We start from the raw sequence: 25994 nt of genomic DNA, 5'->3' as shown, positions 1-25994 counted from the left end.
GAGAGAGAGAGAGATACACGAGAGAGAGAGATAGAGAGAGAGAGATACACGAGAGAGAGAGAGATACACGAGAGAGAGAGAGAGAGAGATACACGAGAGAGAGAGAGATACACGAGAGAGAGAGAGATACACGAGAGAGAGAGAGAGAGAGAGAGAGAGAGATACACGAGAGAGATACACGAGAGAGAGAGAGATACACGAGAGAGAGAGAGATACACGAGAGAGAGAGAGATACACGAGAGAGAGAGAGATACACGAGAGAGAGAGATACACGAGAGAGAGAGAGATACACGAGAGAGAGAGATACACGAGAGAGAGAGATACACGAGAGAGAGAGATACACGAGAGAGAGAGAGATACACGAGAGAGAGAGATACACGAGAGAGAGATACACGAGAGAGAGAGAGATACACGAGAGAGAGAGATACACGAGAGAGAGAGAGAGATACACGAGAGAGAGAGAGAGAGAGATACACGAGAGAGAGAGATACACGAGAGAGAGAGATACACGAGAGAGAGAGAGAGAGAGAGAGAGAGATACACGAGAGAGAGAGATACACGAGAGAGAGAGATACACGAGAGAGAGAGAGAGAGAGAGATACACGAGAGAGAGAGAGATACACGAGAGAGAGAGAGAGATACACGAGAGAGAGAGAGAGAGAGAGAGAGATACACGAGAGAGAGAGAGAGAGAGAGAGATACACGAGATAGAGAGAGATACACGAGATAGAGAGAGAAACACGAGAGAGAGATACACGAGAGAGAGATACACGAGAGAGAGAGAGAGAGAGAGAGAGAGATACACGAGAGAGAGAGAGAGAGAGAGATACACGAGAGAGATATGAAGTAGATAGATAATTGGATTTCACAACGCCTGGAACAGAGATCACTGATGCCAAATATCTACAGTACACTGCTCCTTAAGTCACCACTACTGGACAAAAAGGAGAGTAACGTTATTACCAATACAACATATACGACCATGACATGCTCCCCACACATGCAGATATTACAGTAGTAATAACAGAGGGCTGGTCAGCCACAAGTGCATACTAATTCCCATAAAAGCAAAGTCCAATAATTAAAAGCATCAACCACCATAGCTGTCAACAATAAACATAATTTACCAATGCAGTTTAGAAGCATAAAAAGTTGGACCGCAGTACGAAAAAGCACTTACCTCCCCTTTCCCAGCCAGACTGAAGATCTGAGGTGAAAAGATGAAACTGAAGGGAGACAGATATAAATCTAGAAAAAGGCAAAGATCTGCAGATTGTGTAAATATTGCAGCGCACACAATGAGGAATGCATTTTAAGCAACTCCCTCCCCGGTCAAATTCAGGATGGGTAAAAGCTCTGCGTCTATGGCTTTTGCTGCCCAGCTAAAAATCCATTTAGGAGTGGTTAGGTAGAAGGAAGGGGGGGGGGGGGGGGGGGGGGCATAAAAATAACACTACTACTGCAGAACAATGCTTAATGCTGCTCTCACGTACCGAGTCTGCAAGTTTGTGTCGATATGACAGGACGTGAGATTTCTCCTTGGCGGAAATCTATGCTGACAGTTATGACAGATACAAGCGCTACAAAGAGGATGTCAATCACACGGCTTTACACCCAAATTGACAACATGTAGCTGCAAATCAAGAGTTTTCTGGGAAATGGGTTATGGCAGAGCCTCCGTATACAATTATGCATGCAGAGACCAAAAAGCAAATTGGGTTCATGTAGATTTGTGCATACCAACAAAGTGTCGGTGTAGAATTGTAATTTAAGGTCAAAGACCAGCAGGAAAATCTGATGCTTTCTGCTGTTATTAACTTGAAGATATTCTAACATTATTCGCTATAGGAAACAATCCTAAGTTTCACTGTAAATTTGCTTCGGTTCGTTGAAATATAAAAGAGACTTTGTTATCAGGAAAATGGCTTTTAAAGTGGCTGTTCGCTCCTGGGGACTTTTTCTAAAAAGTGGCTATATTTGTACTGTTCTGGAAATAAATATTTCCCCCAAGTACGAGAATATAACCACTATAAAATACAGCCTCCTATGTACAAGAAGATAACTACAAAAAATACTGCCCCCTATGTACAAGAATATATCTACTATAATACTGCCCCCTATGTACAAGGATATATCTACTATAATACTGCCCCCTATGTACAAGGATATATCTACTATAATACTGCCCCCTATGTACAAGAATAGATCTACTAAAATACTGCCCCCTATGTACAAGAATATAACTATTATAATATTGCCCCCTATGTACAAGAATATAACTATTATAATACTGCCCCCTATGTACAAGAATATAACTATTATAATATTGCCCCCTATGTACAAGAATATAACTATTATAATATTGCCCCCTATGTACAAGAATATAACTATTATAATACTGCCCCCTATGTACAAGAATATACAGTCAGGTCCATAAATATTGGGACATTGACACAATTCTAACATTTTTGGCTCTATACACCACCACAATGGATTTGAAAAGAAACAAACAAGATGTGCTTTACCTGCAGACTGTCAGCTTTAATTTGAGGGTATTTACATCCAAATCAGGTGAACGGTGTAGGAATTACAACAGTTTACATATGTGCCTCCCACTTGTTAATGGACCAAAAGTAATTGGTCAATTGGCTTCTCAGCTGTTCCATGGCCAGGCGTTTGTTATTTCCTCATTATTTCAATTACAATGAGCAGATAAAAGGTCCAGAGTTAATTTCAAGTGTGCTATTTGCATTTGGAATCTGTTGCTGTCAAATCTCAAGATGAGATCCAAAGAGCTGTCACTATCAGTGAAGCAAGCCATCATTAGGCTGAAAAAACAAAAACAAACCCATCAGAGAGATCGCAAACATAAGGCGTGGCCAAAACAACTGTATGGAACATTCTTAATAAGAAAGAACACATCGGTGAGCTCAGCAACACCAAAAGATCCGGAAGACCACGGAAAACAACTGTGGTAGATGACTGAAGAATTATTTTCCTGGTGAAGAAAACACCCTTCACAACAGTTGGCCAGATCAAGAACACTCTCCAGGAGGTAGGTGTATGTGTGTCATAGTCAACAGTCAAGAGAAGACTTCACCAGAGTGAATACAGAGGGTTCACCACAAGATGTAAACCATTGGTGAGCCTCAAAAACAGGAAGGCCAGATTACAGTTTGACAAATGACATCTAAAAAAGCCTTCACAGTTTTGGAACAACATCCTATGGACAGATGAGACCAAGATCAACTTGTACCAGAGTGATGGGAAGAGAAGAGTATGGAGAAGGAAAGGAACTGCTCATGATCCTAAGCATACCACCTCATCAGTGAAGCATGGTGGTGGTAGTGTCATGGCGTGGGCATGTATGGCTGCCAATGGAACTGGTTCTCTTGTATTTATTGATGACAAAAGCAGCAGGATGAATTCTGAAGTGTTTCGGGCAATATTATCTGCTCATATTCAGCAAAATGCTTCATTGGACGGCGCTTGACAGTGCAGATGGACAATGACCCAAAGCATAGTGCAAAAGCAACCAAAGAGTTTTTTAAGGGAAAGAAGTGGAATGTTATGCAATGGCCAAGTCAATCACCTGACCTGAATCCGATTGAGCATGCATTTCACTTGCTGAAGACAAAACTGAAGGGAAAATGCCCCAAGAACAAGCAGGAACTGAAGACAGTTGCAGTAGAGGCCTGGCAGAGCATCACCAGGGATGAAACCCAGCGTCTGGTGATGTCTATGCGTTGCAGACTTTAGGCTGTAATTGACTGCAAAGGATTTGCAACCAAGTATTAAAAAGTTTGACAGAAAAGGAAAGGAAGGAAGCTCAGAGTACCAAAAATGATAATAAAATTAATATTTTATTAAATCAAGAACATGATAAAAAGACACATATACAGTTGATGCCAAAGACAGGGAGGGGGGAACAGGGAAAGGAGAGAACAAGCGCCACCCTGGATGAACACACAGGTCACAAATTACATAAATAATAATGATAGAATCATGAAAGATAAATATATAAGGTACAATGACCAGCTCATGAACCGGATACAGAAAATACAGTATATGAGTAATGGTATGAGGTAAGGTAAAGATCAATGAAGAGACCAACCACGGCTGTAGTGCATAGTGTGCTGACCCAGATGGTAATACAAGAATAGTATGAAACCAGCAAAACAATGAAAAAGCCAAGTGAGGAATCTCAACATCGGCGGCACAAAGCCGTGGGAGGAAGACAATGACCTGGTACTTACCTAAAAATGGACCTAGTGTGGACACAGAGAACCAGGATGGCGCTACCCCAACGCGCGTTTCGGCGTGCGTTTTATTTCTGATTATTATTCCGTCCCTTTACTTTTGGTCCCTTAACAAGTGGGAGGCACATATGCAAACTGTCGTAATTCCTACACCGTTCACCTGATTTGGATGTAAATACCCTCAAATTAAAGCTGACAGTCTGCAGTTAAAGCACATCTTAGTTTAATTTCAAATCCATTGTGGTGGTGTATAGAGCCAAAAATGTTAGAATTGTGTCGATGTCCCAATATTTATGGACCTGACTAACTAATATAATACTGCCTCCTATATACAAGAATATAACTACTATAATACTGCCTCCTATGTACAAGAATATAACTACTATAATACTGCCTCCTATGTACAAGACTATAACTAATATAATACTTCCCCCTATATACAAGAATATACTGTAATACTGCCTCTTATGTACAAGAATATAACTACTATAATATTATCCACTATGGACAAGAACTACAATCAAGCAACAAAATATTACAATATATTTACAATAAAGTAACAGAAAATAACTGAAATAAAGTTACATTACATAAGCATCATAAACATTATACAAATGCTGACACATGGATGTTCCTCCACTACACATTATTGTAGTTATTTTTCTCAACTTCTATCTTATCGCACAATAATTTCTCTCCAGCACAAAGGACCAGAAAGACGCTTCTTGTCTCCTGGCTGCAAACTCATGAGCATTGCTCTTCAGATAAGTCTCCTGTATGGATGGAGAAAACATCAGATCTCTGCTGAGAAACTCGCCTGCCGCCTGTTCTTAGTTTTACACTGTTCACATTAAGGCTACTTTCACACTTGCGTTCAGAGCGGATCCGTCTGGGGTCTGCCCAGATGGATCCGCTCATATAATGCAGACTTTGGATCCGTTCAGAACGGATCCGTCTGCATTATATTGTAGAAACAATTCTAAGTGTGAAAATAGCTTCAGATGGATCCGTCCAGACTTTACATTGAAAGTCAATGGGGGACGGATCAGTTTGAAAATTGAGCCATATAGTGTCAAATTCAAACGGATCCGTCCCCATTGACTTACATTGTAAGTCTGGACGGATCCGTTTGCCTCCGCACGGCCAGGCGGACACCCGAACGCTGCAAGCAGCGTTCCGATGTCCGCTTGCTGAGCGGAGGCTGAATGCTGCCAGACTGATGCATTCTGAGCGGATCCGCATCCACTCAGAATGCATTAGTAGCTGGATGGATGCGTTCGGGGCCGCTTGTGAGACTCTTCAAACGGAGCTCACAAGTGGAGCCCCGACGCTAGTGTGAAAGTAGCCTTAGAGGTTTTTTTGCAGTTTTATTCAGGTCACATTTCTTTGCCTTTTTTTTTTCCTCCTCCCACTGCTGTGACCTGTAGTGCCCCATCTTTTGGTGGACACTGAGGAAACAAGATCCTCTTTCTGAGGGTCATCCTCAGGATTGAGTGAACGAACTTGCTCCATTTGTGCCTCTTCCTTCTGATCTTCTTCTCCCAGTGCACTGACTAACGTCCAGAAGCTACTTCTAGTACCGATAGCTCAGGTGTTCTCTTCACTATGCTGTTTTTCCTTTTTATTGTTTGGAACGCATCATCATCCACACTGGTCTCTATGGCTGGACCAGCTGGCTCTGTGGACATGGTCTCTGTGGCTGGTACAGCTGGCTCTGTGGACATGGTCTCTGTGGCTGGTACGGCTGACTCTGTGGACATGGTCTCTGTGGCTGGATCAGTTGGTTCTACAAGTGTGACCACTGCAGGGTTAGCTGGTTCTGTAGACACACAGGGCCTCTGTTCAGGTGGACTCTGGTGGCAGCTGGTTCTTCAGACATGCTGAGCTTTTGTTTCAGTAATTTACGGACCATTTTTTTGAATATTTTTTTTTGGAAGGAATTTCTCTTCAGTGGCTGGTGATATTTGTGAAGCAGCACCTATGGGTGGCACATCAGTCTCTACAGCAGGGTCACTGGTATCTTGCCTTCTAACAGCATTAGGATTGGCAGTTTCTGGGACTACATCTGTAGTTGCAGCGACATCCTCCTGGTCTTCCTCAATGTTTTCTTTGAACATCATCTCAGTAATCTTGTTGTGTTCCGCGTGCGGACAGTCCCGGAACGTGTGGCCCTGTCCTAAGCACAGGTTACAGCTGACCGGGCCTGTGCACTCGTCCTTTACATGCCCCAACTGTCCACATAATGAGCACTTGGTGTGAGAGCAGCTATGGGCGAAGTGGCTGCCCAGGGTAATAACATATCCCTCTCTCAGAGCCCAGGTAGAAGGAGTGCGGCAGATGGCTGGTCACCCCGTTGTGTTGGACGAGCTGAACTCTGACAGTGTAGCCTCCATTCCATATACCCTCCTTATCATAGATTTTTGTTGGTCGGCTTTAAACTATACACTGTCTGTTCAGCCAGAGCTTCAGATCTGCCAGCGCGACCACCTCTGACTGGAAGAGGACAGTGGCCATGACCACCTGGGGTCTAGACAGCTGGATCACTCTGAGGTGCTCCCAAATCTTGTTCTCTTCAGTATCATTATAAATGCTCCAGAATAAATCCAGACTGTACTGAAGCTTAAATTTGACGTCATAATTCCTGGTGGAAGGAATATGGATCAGAGCGTACACCTCCGAAGCATTAAACTTCATGAACTCTTTCAGAAGAATTTTCCCAATGTACAGTCTGGAGGGGATGTTCTCCTCTAGTCCTGTGAACCTGATTCTGACTGCGTTCCTTCTCTGAGGTGGGGACTTCGCCCACCTGGAGACATTAGAGAACAGTCTCCTGTACTGCGGTTGTTCAACAGATGGATCAGTACTCGGCCTCTCCTCAGCTGCAGTCTTACGGTCCTCTGATGGTGCTGCAGATAGTCCTGTCTGCTATGCTGCCTGCACTGTGGAGAGCTGAGGGTCCTGTAATTGCACACATACTTTTTCCAGCTCACCTGTCCGGTCTGTATTGTTCCCGACTCCTGAAGCCTTGGGTGAGTCCCAATTAAGGCAGCGCAGAAGATATAAGGAAAAACGGCTTCGGATTCAATAAAAGTCCTCTAAAACTTCTCCTTTATTATGTATAATAAATGGTACAGCAGACACATCCACTTTGCATACAGTGATTGTTAACGCGTTTCAGACATATAGTTCTTAGTCGTAACAAAGTATCACGATGGAGAGCATGAATTTGAATGTGCATTAGTCCCTCCTCTCGAAAACCAAGGGGAGGGAAAAGCCTCCTCCATTGGTCACTCCATCATGATTTTCACCTGTTACCTAAACACACATCATCAAATTGTAGATGCTTATCACACCACGCTGAGGTCTTTTCACCAGATTAAGGCCTATTGCACACGACCGTATGGCTTTTTCAGTGTTTTGCGGTCCGTTTTTCACTGATCCGTTGTTCCGTTTTTTGTTTCCGTTGTGTTTCCGTTTTTCCGTATGGCATATACAGTATACAGTAATTACATAGATAAAATTGGGCTGGGCATAACATTTTCAATAGATGGTTCAGCAAAAAACGGAACGGAAACGGAAGACATACGGATGCATTTCCGTATGTGTTCCGTTTTTTTTGCGGACCCATTGACTTGAATGGAGCCACGGACCGTGATTTGCGGGCAATAATAGGACATGTTCTATGTTAAAACGGAACGGAAAAACGGAAACGGAATGCATACGGAGTACATTCCGTTTTTTTTGCGGAACCATTGAAATGAATGGTTCTGTATACGGACCGTATACGGAATGCAAAAAACGGCCAGTAAACGGGGGGAAAAAAACGGCCGTGTGCAGGAGGCCTAACCCTTGTTTTATCTAATCATGAGACAACAATTGTCTCCACATTTGGGCTTCAAAACTCTAGCTAGAAAAAAAAAAAAAAAAACGCACTGTGTGAACAACAAACTACCTTATAAAACATATGGTAACTAACACTTATATGGCCTAAACCCTACACCATAGAAATCCTCTATAGAGAGATCCATTTGACCAGCTTGGGAAAGCATCTATTCACTTACATTTGCAACATATTATTGGTAAATATACATGAGCTCTTTTTTCAAGTTTAGACCCGCAGGAACTCTGCTGTTGAGCCTAAATATCCACTACGCCTCACGAAGGAGGAGTTTTCTGCGGTGGTCACCACCCCTCAAAGGTGCAAAGACCCTTTCCACTGCAAAGGCACAAAAGCCCTTTGTCCTGCGGGCATGAACCTGCACAAAGTGTCTTGCTACATCGGAAATATTTCTAGCAGTTGGATTTGTAATATAGTTAAGATGTTCCAGTATCCTATTTTTGAATTTACGTATGGTACTTCCTACATATATGAGATCGCATTCTGTGCAGCGGATAATATATACCACCAATATATATGGTCAAAATTCTCAAAGGTTTGTATTGGAACAACATAGTTACAAGTTTTACAGGGGCTACCACCACATTTGGTGAAACCCCTATAACTAAGCCAGTTGTATTTCTTGTTGGCATTCTTATTGGATGAGAATAATGAGGGTGACAGGGTGCTGGACAATGTTGGAGCCCTCCTTGACACTATTTGACATCCAGATTTTAATGCATTATACAGTATCTCATCGTCATATAGAATTGGCAAACAGCCATTTACTATATTCCGTATTTTACAGAATTGTTTACTGTATGTTAAGGTCAAGGTAGGGACAGAGTCCAGCCCCCCGCCACCATGATGTTTTTACCATTTTTTCGGCCATCTTTGCAACCAAAGAGCATATGAAATCAGTTTTTATGCATTGCTATATTTCTGCCTCTCTGGAGCATCCAGTCTGGATAATTTCTAGCCTTTAATCTTTTGCTTATCATAGTGCATTCTTCTTCAAAAGAGAGGAGAGCTGCAGTTCCTTAGGGCCCGGATATATTCACCTGAGGTTCTACATGGCTCTTAGAACATCCACTGTCCTGTACAATGTCTGTAACCTCTGCTACATGCTGTGCAGATGGTTCAATTATCACTCGCAGCACTGAGTGGGGTCTCACTGACCATATCAGCACAAAGAGTTTTCTTGCTGAAGCACAGGACTGACACTCGAATTCAATTCATCAGTGCTACAAACAAAGTCCACTGCACTTAACCCCTTGATGTCTGGCACACTTTGTTCTGCAGCATTTGTGGAGGTTGATGGCTCAGACCCCAAACATGGTTCACACAAGAGCTGTGATCCTCCAGTCTCTGCACCCCCATATATTACAGGGTTCCTCTGCTTCACAACATTGCAACCATTCTCATATTCAGTTTCTATTTCCTAAGGATTTTTCTTCTTTTCATAACTTGGGCTTTATATTCTTTGTGTCACTTGCCCAATTTTGTATTTTAGAGGATATATTTTTATCTTCCTCCAGACTCCTTCAGTACAGCCACCAATCATCCAGACACTCGCACTTCATCAGCTTTGTTTTAGGATCAGACTCTTTGCTAATTTCAGCTCTTAATTTGTGGATCTTCATTTCAAGTTTAAATACATTCTTCCTGGTCACATTTATGTTCAAGTCAGAAACAATGCTGCATTCAGAAGACTCACCAGCCACCATTTCCAAACTCTCCTCTCCATGCTGCAGGCCACACTCCAAGCTCTGGGCTATCCCAGGATCATCAGCCCAGCTCCCCTCCCCTCCACCTGGGTCAGAGGCCATGCCCCCTCCCTACAGGGAGCTCAGCAGCACACGTCTATCCTCTTCTATGGACAAGAATAGAACTACTATAATACTGCCCCCTATATACAAGAATATACTACAATACTGCCTCCTATGTAGAAGACTATAATATACTGCATCCTATGTACAAGAATCTATCTACTATAATACTGCTCCTATGTACAAGAATGTAACTACTATAATACTGCTCCCTATGTAGAAGAATATAACTACTACAACACAGCCCTCTGTATATCAAAATGTAACTTTCATAATACCACCTTCTACATATAAGAATATTACTACTATAACACTGCTTCTTAGGTATAACCATATGGACCTCGTGTTTATGCAGAAATACTGTACTTTTTTGGGGGGGGTAAACACAAGCAGTTATGTCAGTGCACACTTCGTCTCGTCCTCGTCATTTCTGTAGCTAATCTACATGTATCAGGTGTTTGTGTTGTTTTATGTAGATTGTCTCTCTAGTGCAGGGATGCCCAACCTGCGACCCTCCAGCTGTTGCAAAACTACAATTCCCAGCATGCCCGGACAGCAGTGCATGGTGGTAGTTTTAGAACAGCTGGAGGGGTGCAGGTTGGGCATCCCTGGTCAAATGGATGTTTTGTATCGAGATCCAAATTAACTGGCCTCCGCTGCACTGTGTTAATATAACTGTACATTAAGGGTCACTTGGTAAGAGGAGCCATTAGGTTTTAAAATGCTAGCATTGATATTTCTTCCCAAGGGATCGTCCATTACCTCTGATTATCTGCCAGACTTGTCCACATCCCTGAGATGTCAGAGCATTACATATTCTCAGTTTAAGAAAACTGGTTAAAGTGGAACTCTTCCATCCTTAAATGTCTTACATGACCTGCACGACAAGCAGGAGCTGAATTCCTTGTTCTGCTCGCAACAGACTACTTCAGCAGAACAATGCTGATTCAGCATCATGGGAAACTCCTAGGGTTCATTCACACGAGCGCCTCCAGGTGAATGGACAGCAACCGGACCGAAGCCTGACCCATTATTGTCACATAGGCGATTTTCTGCATGGACCATGGGTCTGAGCAGAGGAAACCACAGCATGCACCATTTATCATAGGTCCGATTTTACCACAAGACTCGGCCATTCAAATAAATGGGTGTGCAATAAAAACGGGTAGCACATGGGCTCCCGTGGTCGATTTACAAAAATGTGGCCGATGCACGGACGGGTTGAAAGCTCGCTTGTCTGAATGAGCCCTTACCCATCGGACTGTATTATGAGTTTTGGTTCTGACCAGTGTTCTGCTCACATTGACGCAGAGGAGTTATTGCCAGTCCAAATTTTGGTAGCAAACTGAATATGTTTCCTTGGAAATACTTTGCCAATTAAAAGGGTTTTCCAGGATTGTTTTATTAAACATTTATATCAATTATAAAAACTAAATAAACACCAGTCAGTTTTGACATTTCCAGGTAATGGAGGGATCCTGGACATTAAGGAGGGATCCACATGGGATCAAGGTCATCCCTATGTTGTTCCCCTGCTGGGTTTTGGCGGGAAATATTCCCGCCGGAACTGCCATCTCTAGGCAGTTTGCCTGGGATGGCAACAGGGATTTGATTGGGCTTGCCACTGCTTGGGCAATTTTGCCCTGGTGTGGCAACCTTTATTTAATTGGTCAAAGTTTGTCTAATGGCAAGTGTTGTTTGTTACTTTTTCTTTTGCCCTGGTGACAAGGCCGTCATTTGTTAGGGCATTTGGGCTGAGGGGCATAAATATACGGGTTTCGGCGGCAGCTGGGTTTGTTACCTCATCTGGAAATAAAGAAAATCATCCCTGCCCCGCCCGCCCTCCCTTTATTGAGGTCTTTTACAGTTTGTGAGGGTATGAGTTTTTTTTATAAATCTTCAATTTAAAGGGAGTCTTCCACCTAAACTGACCATTATAGAACACCAACACCATGATCTGCATTATAGTCCCCATATTCGAATGCTACTTACCGTATAGCTGTCCGTCGCTTATTTTCGCTATAAAACACTTTTCCACAATATGTTAATTAGGTTCTGAAGGTGTCCAAGGGCAGCGTTCAAGTGGCCGGTGCCCAGGCCCCTCAGCACTTTTTATATGAAACCCCTCCCCTTTCACCCCTCTGGCCCGCCCTAGGTTCTTCAGAAATCCAGCGCCATTCATTTTTGCAGTCCCGTAGAAATGAATGGGTTTGTGTGAAGTCCGCAAAAAATGTGGATTGGACATGGATACAAAATACAATTGTGTGGGTGAAGCCTAAAATTTTACTTTATGTGTCGTGACGCAACACTAAACGCGGCACCAGTCAGGTCACATGACCATCAAACACAGTCTGATGAGTAAGGGTTTTCTTTGGCTCTCTGGACTGGATGACCCCTTTCATATCTATAACCATATTTATAAGGAGTGACTAGATATATTTAGGAGACTACAACTAATGTTTCATCAGTGGTGGTGGTGGCAGGGCATCTAATTGCCAGGACCTTCGCGGTGGGCACCCAGTTCCACACTACTGGCACAGAGGCGGCAAAGCATGTGGTGACATCCTCCAATATAACAAACGGAACACAGGTAAACCTCCAGGCAAGAAACGTCTGCAGTGGGGAAATGTAGCCGAAGACAATGAAAGTAACATCTGTATGCGTCCTGCAATATGTGGCTGCTGCAGCTGTGAAACTACAACCTCCAGGATGCCATGACTGAAACAGCAGAATGAAAGAGCATGCTGAGGGTGGTAGTACTGTGACCACAGCCCATACAAGGCCACGGTAAGTTCATGGCCGGAAATAGAATGGGCTTATTTCGCCACATGGAAACTTAATTGGCAAAGTATTTCCATGGAAACACATTTTCAATTTGCTACCAAATATTTGGGTTCCTACCAGCAATAAATCCTCTGCATCAGCGTCAGCAGATGGTCGCTCAAAAAAACATGTATTCTGTTCCCATTGTGCTAATCCTCTTTCCAGAATACACAGATATTGTGCACTTGCTGAGCCCTCGTTACCAGTTGCGTGAGAGATGAGTAAGACGACATCACATGCTGTAATACTATCAAGTGCTCCCATACACGGACCACTACAAGGCTTTATCTAGCCTTCAGATGGGTTGATTAATGTTATTTTTTATTAATGCAAATTGCCAAAATAATAAAAGCACTTCAACTCACCTTTCCAGCTTACTCCGACCCAGCACTGCCACTCCTTCCTCTCCCCGGGCTGCAGCGAGTACGTACCACACAGCGTTGCGGTCTCCGGCCGTACACCACTGAGGCTGTATGTAATGGCACCGCTGTAGCCACATCAACAGGTCACTGGCTGCCGCCCGGGGACGGGTAGGTGCAACAGTGCTGGACGGAAGCAGGCTGGAAAGGTAAGGGTACTTTCTTTTCCGGCACCGAGTTCCATCCTAGGGGCTCTATACCGGAAAATAACAGTTTTATCCCCATGCATTCTGAATGGAGAGCAATCCGTTCAGGATGCATCAGGATGTCTTCAGTTCAGTCTTTTTGACTGATCAAGACAGAGATAAAACCGCAGCATGCTACGGTTTTATCTCCGGCCAAAAACACTGAACACTTGCCTGAATTAGTGTATTAGTGCTGGATTTGGCATTCAAAATACCGGGAAAAAGGTGGAAAAAAAATTAATGCCGGATACGTTTTTCCAGATGACACCGGAAAGACGGATCCGGTATTACAATGCAATTTTTTGGACTGATCAGGCATTTTTCAGACTGATCAGGATCCTGATTAGTCTTACAAATGCCATCAGTTGGCATAAGTTTTGTCGGATCCGGCAGGCAGTTCCGGCGACGGAACTGCTTGCTGGATCACTCTGCCGCAAGTGTGAAAGTAGCCTTAGAGGAAGTGCTTTTGCGTGAAGATCAGATAGCATGTGCAACTTGACAGGACAACTCTGGCTTCCTGTAGCCACTTCTGAAGGCGCTCCAGAGCTGCATATTACTTGTGAACTGTAATCATGTCATTGTTTGACTGACTGACATACCTACACTAAAACATTAAATATTAAAAGCCAATACACCCATCATCTGCGGACAACACAGTCATCTCCTACCTCCTGAGATTCATACATACCTGACATGGGTCGGCCCTTTTCCATGGGCACGCAAGTATCAATTGTCTAATCAGGATATACTGCGCACTGTCTACTCTATTGGCCAGAATATGCTGATATCTCTGTTGTGTATGGCCAAGTATCATCATCCATTGTTTAAGGGCATTATCTCTACCTAATTAATATGTTCATATCTATTCGCAATTTTATTCATTCATGCATTGTGGGTATTCATAAATAAATATTAGCAGCTCAGGAGGTTTATGGTACAATATAAAAGGCTGGGAACGCTGTGTCTTTATAGGCTAGTGTAACAAACTTTTTGACTCTTGGCTTTAACTATTGACTATCTAGCAGTCCGTTAGTTATCATAATAACGGCTATATTGTTATTTGACAAATATATTTTTTTGTTTTTTCTTTGCTCTAGTGACAATCTTTTAGGCGACAGGTACTTTTAAGTTGATATCTCCCCTGAGGAGCCTGAAATCAACTAGGTGAAACGAGTAGGGACGGTTAAGGACATTCGTGTTGTATCTCTTTTTATATCACATTTCCCTTTTTCTTCTTTATTATATGGCATTGGGTGGTTCTTGTCACCCCATCTGGGGCATTATACTTGGTTGTTATTTTTTGGTACTTATATTAGTCCAGGTCCATATTTAGGGCACTATTCCACAGAGTTGGAATACTCCCCCGTGTCAGGTTGACCTTAGGGCCATCAGGAGGCACAAGACCTTTTGGGGACGGCTATTCCGTTTGGAGGCAGGGCAGCAGAGATAGGGTCAGTATTAGGGACATTGCCCCAATCCTATGCTTAGGAGATGTCTGCCTACCCTCCTACAATCATAAGCCAGCGGAATAGTTATTCTGCATTAGTTTTTTATTTAATTTTTGTTGTACTATGGGTGTTTTGGCTTTTAATATTTAATAATTAAAGGTTATGTTTTAGAATAGTGGTCTTTTTGTGACTCCTAGTAATATTTACCACGTTCTACTATAATTCCCTTTGGACAGGGTTGTGTCCAATCTGTGAATTTTTGACATACCCAGTCACATAACACCTATTAGCCAATAGAAGCTCACAGGTCCCTCACTTATATACATAGTTTTATAGCAGGTTTCCATAACACTACAGACATTTTTCATCAATGTTATAGGGACATAGTGGATGTCACTGTTATGGGGGGCACTGTGGATGTCACTGTTATGGGGGCACTGTGGATGTACTCTCACCTCATCCACTAACTCTCTGTTAACTCTTTCCTTGACCTCTTACAATCTGGATCCAAACTCTACATTCTACAGAAACTGCCTTTACCAAAGTGACAAATTACCTACTGACAGCCAAATGAAATGGTAACTACTCTCTGCTCATTCTTCTGGATCTCTCTGCAGCATTTGACACTGAAGACCACCAACTCCTCCTCATTATTCTCCATTCTATTGGCCTTAAAAAGACACAGCTCTCTATTGGTTTTCTTCTTATCACTCTAACCGCTCTTTCAGCGTGTTATTTGCGGGCCCTACTTCTCCTCTTGCTGTTTCTAAAGGCTCAGTCCTAGGTCCGCTCCTCTCTTCTTTCTACACATCCTCTATTGGATCAGTAGATGTGGTTTTTATTACAACTTCTATGTCGATGACACCCAACTATACACTTCTTCCCATAACATCACCCCTGCTGTACTACAGAACACCAGTGACTGTCCGCTGTCTCTAACATCATTTCTCCATCTGAAACTGAATCTTTAAAAAACGGAACTACTTGTCTTTCCCCACATCTACTAACCTGTATAAACCTAATATATCTCGCTCTCAGTGTGTAGCACTATCATTTCAAGGCAGCACGCCCACTGTCTCGGTGTTATGTTTGACACTGATCTCTCCATTACACCCTATATTCAGCTGCTTGCCCGCTCATGCCGCCAGCACCACAAAAACAACTCTAGAATCCGCCCCTTTCTTACTGTAGAAACAACAAAAACCTCTCATTGTCACCCTGATCCATTCCCACCTCTATTACTGTAACTCACTATTAATTGGCCTCACCCTCACCAGACTCTCCCCTCTCCAATCTATCCTTAATGCAGCAGCCAGGGTCACCTATTTGTCCAACCGGTACTCCAATGCCTCCACCCTGTGTCAGTCATTGCACTGGTTGCCCATACAGTACTGTATAAATTTAAACTTCTTAATCTCACCCACAAAGCTATCCACAGTGCTGCAACCCCTACACCTCTTCCTTCATCTCTGTCTACCATTGCTAACATTCTGCCAATGACTTACGACTGTTTCCTGTAGTTCTTGACCAGGTTTGCACACACTGCAACAGGGATTTTGGCCCACTCCTCCACACAGATCTCCTCTAGATCTGTCAGGTTTTGGGGCTGTAGCTGAGCAACACAGAGTTTCAGCTCCCTCCAAAGATGTTCTATTGGATTTAGGTCTGGAGACTGGTTAGGCCACTCCAGAACCTTGATGTGCTTCTTACGGAGCCACTCCTTGGTTATCCTGGCTTTGTGCTTCGGGTCGTTGTCATGTTGGAAGACCCAGCCACGACCTGTCTTCAATGCTCTGACTGAGGGAAGGAGGTTGTTGCTCAAAATCTCACAATAAATGGCCCCATTCATGCTCTCCTTAAAACAGTGCAGTGGTCCTGTCCCCTTCGCAGAAAAGCACCCCCAAAGCATTATGTTACCACCCCCAAGCTTCACAGTAGGGATGGTGTTCTTGGGATGCAACTCATCCTTCTTTTTCCTCCAAACACGACGAGTGAAGTTTAGACCAAAAAGTTCTACTTTAGTCTCATCTGACCACATGACTTTCTCCCATGCCTCCTCTGGATCATCCACACGGTCACTTCAGACGGGCCTGGACATGTGATGACTTGAGCAAGGGAACCTTCCGTGCAATGCATGATTTGAAACCATGACGGCGTAGTGTTCTACCGACAGTGAACTTTGAAACTGTGGTCCCAGCTCTCTTCAGGTCATTGATCAGCTCCTCCCTTGTAATTCTGGGCCGATTCCTCACCTGTCTTATCAGTGATACCCCACGAGGTGAGATCTTGCAGGGAGACCCAGTCCGAGTGAGACTGACAGTCGTCTTTAGCCTCTTCCTTTTTCTAACAATTGCTCCAACAGTTGATCTATTTTCACTAAGCTGTTTGGCAATTGCCCCGTAGCCCTTTCCAGCCTTGTGGAGGTCTACAATTTTGTCTCTGGTGTCTGTTGACAGCTCTTTGGTCTTGCCCATGGTAGTAGTTGGCGTCTGACTGACTGTGGGGTGGACAGGTGTCTTTAAAGAGCTCAGACAGGTGCTACTAAGTTAGATTAATGAGTGGAGTAGAGGTGGACTTATTAAAGGCACAGTAACAGGTCTTTGAGAGCCAGAATTCTTGCTGTTTCTCAGGTGTTCAAATACTTATGTTCAGCAGTGCAAGACAAATAAATTCTTAAAAAATATTACAATGTGATTTCCAGAATTTTTTAATTCTGTCTCTCAGAGTGGGAATGCACCTACAATGTGAATTTCATACCCCTCCATGATTTCTAAGTGGGAGAACTTGCAAAATCGCAGGGTGTTCAAATACTTCTGTTCCTCGTTGTATTTGCTAGAAAATCCCTTTAACTAAAGCCAAAACGATATCACTTATCAATAAGGCTTATGGCTACATAGTCTGAAATCTTAAGTGCTGACTGAACAGGGTGCATGGACATGCCCTATTCTGCAGGGGAATGGTAACGCATGATTGTCAATTTGATGCAGAGTTCTTCAGAATTGTTATTTCAGGGAGAATACACATCTCTGGAAGTCAGATCCTTAAAGTACATATACTAACCACATAGACCCCTTTAAAGACTATATCAACTACATAATGAATGGGATAATTTGGACTGCCACAGGACAGCCCCTCCGCCTTCTAAATTGCATACTCCAACCACAAGCAAATAGGGCAAAGAGTGGGCATGACTGGTATAGGTTCAGCAATGTGTAATATCAGCAATGCCATCAGCATGACCACATCAGAGAGAAGATCTCCCTGGTGGCAATGTCACGCTGAATATAGTCCTACTGCCGTTCTTGCAGGGTTTAGGCTTGCCTTGGGTTTTCTTTCCCTTGAGACTATTTGCTTCTGCTTACCATCAGGCGATAAAACCAGCGTCAGCAGCAAGCAGCTTTTTTTTTTGTGATAATTATGGCAATACTGTTCTAGAAGCGTTCAGACGCTGCAATGGATTTGTACTGGAAGGAAAGGCTAAAAAAAAAAAAAAAAAAAAAAAAAAATTGGACTGTATCAAATCAAAATGATATACATGTGACATACAGTGTACAATATATGTGTATACAGCAACTGTTTCATATAAATTCATGGTGGTCAAAAAGTGCTTCCATCTTCTTCGATAAGAGGTTCTGCAGTAGCTGAGGCAAGTATAAGGGAAAATGTACCCATACTATAAATAAGGTGTGTACTATGAGGTTCTGCAGCATCTGAGGTGCGTATTATGGTGATCTGCGGCAGCGGAGGAGCGCATTATGGTGATCTGCGGCAGCGGAGGAGCGCATTATGAGGTTCTGCGGCAGCTGAGGTGCGCATTATGAGGTTCTGCGGCAGCTGAGGTGCGCATTATGAGGTTCTGCGGCAGCTGAGGTGCGCATTATGAGGTTCTGCGGCAGCTGAGGTGCGCATTATGAGGTTCTGCGGCAGCTGAGGTGCGCATTATGAGGTACTGCGGCAGCTGAGGTGCGCGTTATGAGGTTCTACGGCAGCTGAGGTGCGCGTTATGAGGTTCTACGGCAGCTGAGGTGCGCGTTATGAGGTTCTACGGCAGCTGAGGTGCATGTTATGAGGTTCTGCGGCAGCTGAGGTGCGTATTATGAGGTTCTGCAGCAGCTGAGGTCAGTGCTCCAGACCAAAAAAAAATATCAAGGAGCCATTGGCTCCTAACCTGAAAAATTTAGGAGTCAAATTTAAAATACATATAATATAGCTGGGATGCTTAGGAGCATGGGGTTTTCTAAGCTACAGCCCACATAAAGGGGTTGTGCACTCATTTCCATGACCTGTCAGACTAGCCAGATTCGCGTTGGTAATCCCTAGGCGCTGAGTCCTGGCTCATTCACTTCCCCGCCTCCGCTGCTTGTCTTGGGTTTCTCCATGAAAACGTTTGGCTGCAGTGGCATCAATACAATCACTGGCCAGAGTGTGAGGGGCAGATCTTCACCCAGCAGACGTCTGCAGTGTATGTCTGCTGGATGAAAGCCTTTTTTTCTTAAAGAGGGAGAGCAGAGGGTCTAGGCGCAAATGGCGACAAGACAACAAAGTCTTGTCGCCATTTTTCAATTCTAAGTCGCATTGGCAACCATTTTGGTCGCCATCTGGAGCATTGCCATCTGCAAATTGCAGATCCGCAAAACAAAGCGGATGACGTCTAAATGGCATCCGTTATTTTACAGATCCATTGTAACAATGTCTATCCTTGTCTGCAAAACTGACAATTTGTATCTTTTTTGCGAAGCTACGTAATGGACATACGGACACGGAAACAAAATACGTTTGTGTGAATGTAGCCTAAAGTTGTATTCACATGCAGCAGATTTGTTATAGAAATTTCTGTGACCGAAACGCACTTTTAAATAATTTGAATGGGGTTGTTCCTGCAGTACAGTCACCCCCAATTATTCCACCAGACAAGAACATTTTGGGGCGTCATATCCTCTGTGCGGCAGTTGCCCATAGCAACCAGTCAGACTGCAGCTCAGAGAACATGAACTGGTCCGATTGGCTGCCAAGGGCAACCGCTAACCGTCCTCTCCTACCTGCTGCAGTGAGCGCCTCACACGCTGTCGCCGGCTCTCCTCGTGTCCCGGTGTGAGCGCGGTGGCCCGGACTTCAGCAGTCACCAGGAAGACGGCGCGGAGGAGGGAGAGCGGACACCGCAGACCTGGCACACACTGGGCCATCCTCCTGGAGTCCTGGCCATTCACATTACTGCCAGGCAGCATAACCACCCCGACCACAGCGCCCCCTGCAGGCAGGCACTTACAGAAATCCCTCAGTATTTGCCGCCGCTGGCGCTGTGATGACAGGAGTACCAGCGATACCGGGCGGCACAGGAAGAATATCAGTCCGAAGAAAATAGTCCGGTTGTGGGGAGGCTGCAGCTGGTCAGGGCCCGGTTTCTCCCCCTTGCAGTGGTTGTCATGTTTCGGGGTTCCATGCTGCGAGGCCCCCACCTGTTTAAAGAGCCAGAGCAGCAGAGGGTTTAGGCGCAAATGGCGACAAGACAAAGTAATTTTTTCAAAACCATTTTAGTTGCCATCTGGAGCCCTGTGAGGTGTGTATTATGAGGTTCTGCAGCAGCTGAGGTGTGGATTCTATATGTTCTGTAATAGTAGGGATATAGTATTGTATAATACACAGTGCAGCTGCTGAAGAACCTCTTTTTAAACAGATAGAGCGCAATATAAGTCAGTCAATCAGCGTTTGGCACAGCAGAAAGAACTTCCAGCAAAGCTGAAAAGTGACAGAGATAAATGGTGCCTATGTAGCGCTGCTCATCTCATGTATAATCAGTAGGTCCCAATATCAGAATATGGAAATGGCTCTATCGGTCGCCCATACGTAATAATATGAATAGCTAGAAGCATCCATTTCCCCATTAGCCCCCTGTACCTCCAGGCCCAGCACCCCGGCACTTACCAGCATTATTGGATTTGCTTTGTATTTAAATAATGATAAGTCTGAAATTCAGTCAGTCCAAAAATAAAAACAAACATAAATGAAGCAACGCGGCCCGGAGCTGGCGGGTGATAATTAGACCGCTCTGTGATTGCTGAATGCAGCGTCTACTTCTACCAATCTGCATATATAGGACAGGCGGAGAACACGGAAGGTTACCCTCAATAACTCAGCCCGCCGAAATAAACAGAATCTGAGAGCTCCACCAGACAAAGGGGGGACAGAAATCAAATATGGGAGACAACCAAGACATCGGCCTCTCCATGTTATAAGATTACTCCCAATGGACTTGGGGGTGAACCAAAAACTTGAGGCGTATCACCTATACCCAGAAGCTGGATTGAGGGGTGGATCCTCGATGTGTGAATGGTATCCAGATATTGAGCACAATGGACCTCAGTTATCAAATGGGGCTTCAAGAATTAGTCACAGAAACAGCACCCCTCTATGGGTTATGAGGGGAACTGCAGTTCAGGGGTAGAATATCAGGCACAGACTATGCACAGGTGTGGCGGGGTTTCTGCGATCCTGGACAACTCTGCTACAAAATGTAATGGACGTCTTAGACTAGGACTTCACAAACACATTTAGTCACCCATGGTGAAATAGTGACATGTGCCGCAGAACAGAGTAGTGATGCAGGTGAACTACAGACAGGGGCGGACTGGGAACTTAAAGTGGCCCTGGAAAAAACAAAATGAACCCATGTTGTAGGTAGATCCAAATTGATAGACGATGGGACCAACACAAGTAGGAGTGCCAGCAATACCATATTAAGGCACATACCACCCCAGTAGAGCCAAATACCACACAGTGCACCACAATATACTGTCCCAGCAGAACCAGATACCACAGTGCACCACAATATACTGTCCCTGCACAGCCAAATATCACAGTGCAGCACAATATACTGTCCCAGCAGAACCAGATACCACAGTGCACCACAATATACTGTCCCAGCAGAACCAGATACCACAGTGCACCACAATATACTGTACCAGCAGAACCAAATACCACAGTGCACCACAATATACTGTACCAGCAGAACCAAATACCACAGTGCACCACAATATACTGTCCCAGCAGAACCAAATACTACCGTGCACCACAATATACTGTCCCAGCAGATCCAAATACCACAGTGCAGCACAATATACTGTACCAGCAGAACCAGATACCACAGTGCAGCACAATATACTGTCCCTGCACAGCCAAATACCACAGTGCAGCACAATATACTGTCCCTGCACAGCCAAATACCACAGTGCAGCACAATATGCTGTCCAAGCAGAACCAGATACCACAGTGCAGCACAATATACTGTCCCAGCAGAACCAGATACCACAGTGCAGCACAATATACTGTCCCAGCAGAACCAGATACCACAGTGCAGCACAATATACTGTCCCAGCAGAACCAGATACCACAGTGCAGCACAATATGCTGTCCAAGCAGAACCAGATACCACAGTGCAGCACAATATACTGTCCCAGCAGAACCAGATACCACAGTGCAGCACAATATACTGTCCAAGCAGAACCAGATACCACAGTGCAGCACAATATACTGCCCCAGCAGAACTAGATACCACAGTGCAGCACAATATACTGCCCCATAAGAACCCGATACCACAAAATACCCCCCCCCCCCCCCTGTAACTACCCTTCTGTTTACACAGGCTGGTGATTCGCTATAAAGAGTGTCAATCAGCAATATAATAAGTCTGGTGAGCGCTGCAGCCTCTTCACAGCATACAAGCACAGCGCCATTCATTGTACAGTGGCTGTGCTTGGTATTGCAGCAAAGGCCCATTCACTTGAATAAGGCTCCATTCACACGTCCGCAAATGGTCCGCATTCGTTCCGCAATTTTGCGGAACGGGTGCGAACCCATTCATTTTCTATGGGGACGGAATGGATGCGGACAGCACACAGTGTGCTGTCAGCATCCGCATTTGCGGAGCGCGGCTCCGATCTTCAGGTCCGCAAAAGATAGAACATGTCCTATTCTTGTCCGCAGCCGCGGACAAGAATAGGCATTTCTATAGGGGTGCCGGGTGGGTGTGTTGCGGATCCGCAATTTGCGGGTCCGCAACACACCACGGACGTGTGAATGGAGCCTAAGACTGAGCTGCTCCTAGGCCATGGGACTAAGGACGTACACCAGAGTGCCGCATCCCCTTCACCCCTTCAAACAGTAGATTGTGTCATCAATATCAAAGTCCTAGAAAACCCATGAAACTGTAGTCAATTCTGCTTTTGTATGCAAACAAAATGCACAATATACTACGGGGTGTGGAAATGTGTGCCAATACCGCAGCATACATCATTGTCTTCCATTGGTGGTATACATTTAAAGGCAATAGAAGTTGTTTAAGGGTATGTTCACACTGGATGTAATTCGATTTACATGTAGATTTTGTCAATGATTTTGCCGCGGCCATGGATTTCATCTTCTGGTTTACAAAGGGTGAAATCCACCGCATAAACTGACATACAGTACCATCTATCTGCACAGCAAGTCAATTTATGCTGCATGTGGACGATATTGCTTTAAATTTCATCCACTTTGCTGGTACTGTAAAACGAACAGGGCATACGCTGTGTGGACGCCCCATTTATTGAACTTTCCCTTTTAATTGCTTATATAGAAAGCACTACCACATCAAAAAACCGCTTTGCGGTAAATGTATGTAAGGGAAGAAACAATCAATATACACTGGAACACCTTCCCAATTAAAATATACCTTTTATTATTATTATACAAAAAAATGGCCTACAGCCGGACTACATGTAACAAGAGAGTCAGGAAAAACATGTACTATACATATTAGGTTATAGTGTATAGAATCAAGAGGAATAATGGTGATACATGTGAGTACACCCACATAAAGTTTCTCCGTATGTGATTCACAGATAGCTACGGAGTAAATCAAATGCCAAGAACCAATGTTAGAGACTCATTGATCACCCAGTACATATAAGACCATCATAAGGTAACATTTATACAACATGGTCAGTTTGAATATGGGGTGTTTTGTGGTTACTCACGGTTAGCTGAAACACCAAAGATGAGATATTTCTAAACCAGGTGGAAATCCAACACTGGTGAAAACTGACCATGTTGTATAAATGTTACCTTATGATGGTCTTATATGTACTGGGTGATCAATGAGTCTCTAACATTGGTTCTTTACTCCGTAGCTATCTGTGAATCACATACGGAGAAACTTTATGTGGGTGTACTCACATGTATCACCATTATTCCTCTTGATTCTATACACTATAACCTAATATGTATAGTACATGTTTTTCCTGACTCTCTTGTTACATGTAGTCCGGCTGTAGGCCATTTTTTTGTATAATAATAATAAAAGGTATATTTTAATTGGGAAGGTGTTCCAGTGTATATTTATATAGAAAGCAGCAAAAACCGAAGTAAAAATCGTTATTGTTTTTGTAATCTCATACAATTAAGTACAAGTAGAAAAAAGAAAAGAAAAAAAATGAATACCAAAAAAAGACAACGAAAAAATGCAGCAGTAAAAAAAAAAAAAAAAAAAAAGGGGAACTATGGTGCTTATTATGTCACCCAACGAGCCCATAAGATGCCCCAGACGAGCTGTCCTGTACCTTCACTGTATGACATGTTACAGCACATGCAAACTGCTGAAATTTCATTCCCTGCTTATTTCAGTGATTTACACTAAGTATAAAGTGTCCATACATGACTTGCTCTGCCTAGCCCTGTCAATCAACATGATGAGGGCGTGGCCAAAGGAGGGAGAACTGAGCCTCTAAGAGAAGGGGCAACACCCCCATTGCTCCTGGAGGCTCATTTGCATAAAATAAAAGTTCATTTTTCACAAAAACGGAGGCACATAGAAAGAAGGGACAAACACTGCTAGCTTCAGCTTACGTGTCTAAAGTCAGCCAGTTTAATAACCATGTTTCTGATGACAGAAGCCCTTAAAGGAAAATGAATATTAGAGAAGTGTCGTAACAAAGTAGTTTTGCTGTGATGGTCTATTCTCAGGACAGGTCATCAATACCAGATTGGTGGGGGTCTGACACTTGGCACCCTCACGATCAGCTCTTTGGGGCAGAAAGCTGCAAGTTATACAGCGGACAGAACCAGAAGCACAAGGTTCCATCCTGTAGTCATGCCCGGCGTGGACTGGCCATAGACCCTACAGGGAAATTTCTGATGCTCTCAGTATGAATTAATGCTAGAAGCATCAGGTACCTATACACCTGCCCAGCAGCCGCAGATGCCCTCCTGAGTTCAACTGTATCAAGGTCCTCAGTATGGAGATAGGGCAGTATTTAGTGCTGCACTGTGGTATTTGGTTTTACTGGGGCGGTATTTTGTGCTGCACTACAATATTGCTGATCCCGTCTACTTCTGTTGTCCCTGGCTCCTTCTGTCAGTTTGGACTCGCCTACAACATGGGGCCACTTTAATGGGTTTTTTTCCAGGGCCACTTTAATAAGGCTACTTTCACACTAGCGTTCAGAGCGGATCCATCTGGTGTCTGCACAGACGGATCCGCTCCTATAATGCAGACGTTGGGATCCGTTCAGAACTGATCCGTCTGCATTATAGTTCAGAAAAAATTCTAAGTGTGAAAGTTAGTCAGACGGATCCGTCCAGACTTTACATTGAAAGTCAATGGGGGACGGATCCGTTTGAAATTGCACCATATTGTGTCAACTTCAAATGGATCTGTCCCCATTGACTTACATTGTAAGTCTGGACGGATCCGTTTGTCTCCGCACGGCCAGGCAGACACCCGAACGCTGCAAGCTGCGCTCGGATGTCCGCCTGCTGAGCGGAACGGAGGCCAAGCGGAGCCAGACTGAGGCATTCTGAGCGGATCCGCATCCACTCAGAATGCATTGGGGCCATACGGATGCGTTCGGGGCCGCTTGTGAGAGCCTTCAAACGGAACTCACAAGCGGAACCCCGAATGCAAGTGTGAAAGTAGCCTAAGTTCTCAGCCCTGTCATGCTGGAGTACTGCAGCTTAGCTCCCATTCATAAGAGTGGGAGTAGAGGTGTAGTATGCCGGCGCTGAAACTACTCAGCGGATGGAGCCCTCTGTCCACTGTATTGTTTTTGGAGCTGGCGGGTGAGTGAAACTGCTAAGTGGTGGGAGTGTCAGAAATCTGATATTGATTACCTATTCTCAGGA

General features: G+C 44.1%; 1 protein-coding gene across 3 annotated transcripts in view; it reads right to left on the bottom strand.

Moving 5' to 3' along the window:
* Nucleotides 1-25994, bottom strand: part of KCNAB2 (potassium voltage-gated channel subfamily A regulatory beta subunit 2) — a 240356-nt gene that overhangs the window by 198807 nt on the left and 15555 nt on the right. Inside the window, exon 1 of one of the 3 annotated variants that reach the window (XM_040429493.1) lies at nucleotides 1181-1338. The exons of the other annotated variants lie outside the window; for them this stretch is intronic. The gene's annotated coding sequence lies outside the window, so the exon portion shown is untranslated. Of the gene's footprint in view, nucleotides 1-1180; nucleotides 1339-25994 lie in introns of those variants that run through there. 3 annotated transcript variants of the gene reach the window in all.

Source organism: Bufo bufo, chromosome 1 (assembly GCF_905171765.1).
Source record: "Bufo bufo chromosome 1, aBufBuf1.1, whole genome shotgun sequence".
Classification (NCBI taxonomy): domain Eukaryota; kingdom Metazoa; phylum Chordata; class Amphibia; order Anura; family Bufonidae; genus Bufo; species Bufo bufo.
This window is presented reverse-complemented; position numbering and strand designations above follow the sequence as displayed.